The sequence below is a fragment of the Rhincodon typus genome, chromosome 24, assembly GCF_021869965.1.
Source record: "Rhincodon typus isolate 14 chromosome 24, sRhiTyp1.1, whole genome shotgun sequence".
Classification (NCBI taxonomy): Eukaryota; Metazoa; Chordata; class Chondrichthyes; order Orectolobiformes; family Rhincodontidae; genus Rhincodon; species Rhincodon typus.
Window position 1 is genome coordinate 44,524,333 of NC_063355.1, and position 2,484 is coordinate 44,526,816.

The 2,484-nt window shown below is 43.5% G+C and overlaps 1 protein-coding gene across 1 annotated transcript in view; it reads left to right on the forward strand.

Annotated features, from left to right (window-relative positions):
- The window catches only part of ulk1b (unc-51 like autophagy activating kinase 1), a 46,349-nt gene that overhangs the window by 19,957 nt on the left and 23,908 nt on the right, over positions 1–2,484 (forward strand). The gene's annotated exons all lie outside the window — the stretch shown is intronic.

Here is a 2,484-nt window from a genome sequence, read left to right on the forward strand (position 1 = left end):
TGTGTGTGTGTGTGTGTGTGTGTGTGTGTGTGTGTGTGTGTGTGTGTTTGTGTGAGAGAGAGAGGGAGGATGTGTGTGTGTGTGTGTGTGTGTGTGTGAGAGAGAGAGGGGGTGTGTGTGTGCACCTTTTACTTATAAATTCTGTGTCTGATTCTACCTCTCTCACTAACACCTGAAGAAAGACTGAGGCTCCAAAAGCTTGTGTTTTCAAATAAACCTGTTGGATAATAACCTGGTGCCTGTGATTTCTGACCTGGTCCACCCCAGTCCAACACCAGCACCTCCACCTCATAGAAATGTAAACCAATTAAAAGGGCTAGAATGAGTAGATGCCGAACATATGACTCCCCCTGGCTGTGGGGTCCAAAACCAGGGAACACCCTCTCAGCAGGAGGGCAGGTGAGATGAGGAGAAATGTCTTCACTCAGAGGATGGTAGATCTTCAGAATTCTCTGTCCCAGAGACTGTGGGGGCTCAGTCATTGAGTAAGGTCAAAAGAGAGTTTGAGAGATTTCTAGTTAGTAATGATATTGATGGATATGGGGCTCTTGTGGGAATATGGTGTTGAAATGGATAAACAGCTGGGATCTAGCGTTTGGAATATTGTGAGCAATTGTGGGCCCTGTATTTAAGGAATGATGGTATTGGAAGTTTACAAGAATGATCCCAGGGATGAAGGGCTTGTCATATGAGAAGTGGTTAAGGACTCTGGGTCCGTACTGGATGGAGTTGAGAAGGGTGAGGGGGTGGGGGATCTGATTGAAACGTACAGAAAACTGAGAGGCCTGGATAGAGTGGACATGTAGAAGAGACTAGGACCCAAGGGCACAGCCTCAGGGTGAAGGGATGATCCTTTCGAACTGAGATGAGGAGGAATTTCTTCAGCCAGAGGGTGGTGAATCTGTTGAACACATTGACACAGAGAACTGTGGAGGCCGAGTCATTGAGTGTGTGTAGGACAGAATTAGATAGGTTCTTGATTAGTAAGGGGATCGAGGGTTACAGGGAGAAGGCAGGAGAGTGAGGTTGAGAAACATCTCAGCCATGATTGATTGGTGGAACAGACTTGATGGGCTGAATGGCCTAATTCTGCTCCTTTATTTATGGTCTTCTGGTGGAACAGGCCCAAAGGGCTGAAAGCCTACTCCTGCTTCTGCATTTCTATCCCTGATTTTGATCGCTGCACCATTGGTAGCTGTGCCATCAGTCGTCAAGGGGTTGAGCCCTAGAATTCCCTCCCAGAAGCTTTTTGCCTCTTTCTTACTCATGGGTTAAGAGACTGCTTAAAATCTCCCTCCTAAACCAAACATTGGGCTCCCCTAGCATGCCTTTTATGGGCTCAGTGTCAAATGTTGTTTGTTAATATTCCTGTCCTGTTCTTTAGCGTTCACCGATTGCACGACATAAATGCAAGTTCTTGTTGATCTGTTTGAATGATGGATGCACTGTGAGGGGGCTGACTGGACCCCGACAATGTTTTGATAGACTGGTGTGGGAAGGTGTTTCAAACAATGACCGAAATTGGTGAGTGATGAAAATAGCCTCTGAGCATCCGCAGTAGCAGAGTTGAAGATGGTGATGGAATCCCAAAGTACAGTCCTTACAGTAGCCTCTTTATACACAGTTCTTACATATGTTAAAATTCTATCACTATGGTGTTACACAGTTTTAACTATTGGACACTGAAGTTTGTGTGACATCTGTCCTGGGGAAGCAGGAGATTGTTTAAACATTTGCTAAGTCCTGGCTGCTACTTGGATTAGATGTTAGTCCTTTTATCTTTTAAGTTAGTCAATATTAGTAAAAATACTAGACCTATATGATCTAAGTAAGTTAGAAATTATGCATGCTCCAAATAAAAGTATAAAGGATATTAAACTGATTACCACAGCTGGGTCATGAGATTTTGTTTACTCTTTGCAGGTGTGAGTTTCATTCATTCATGCAATTTCGTAGAAGCACAGTTTAGATAGTAATTTCCTTAAATGGGACAGCCACCCCCTATTCAATATGTATTTAACAGCTACATGCTAGTGGAGGGAACTTGTTTGATGTTCTACAATCTATTCAAGTCCTGAGAGATGGTTGCTAAGGGGCTGATTAATATTACAATCTTTCCATAGTTTCGGGTGGGCTGTGGAGATATCATGGCGATGAAGATATTGTTTCTGAATAGGTTAGTCGTCTTTGATATTTATTCAGGGGTAGCTTTTCGTGAAAATAGGTCTGAGAAGGGTTGAAGGTGTGAAGAAGCAGTAATGGGTTTGGAAGGAATCTTTTAATTCAGTCTATCTCGCAATAGTGAAATGCACTACAAAAATCACGCTTTTATGAATAAATGAATGAAAACGCGTTATAGTAAACAGTGATAGTAGGAACTGCTGATGCAGGAGTATCTGAGATAACAAGGTGTAGAGCTGGATGAACACAGCAGGCCGAGCAGCATCAGAGGAGCAGGAAAGCTGACATTTCGGGCCTAGACCC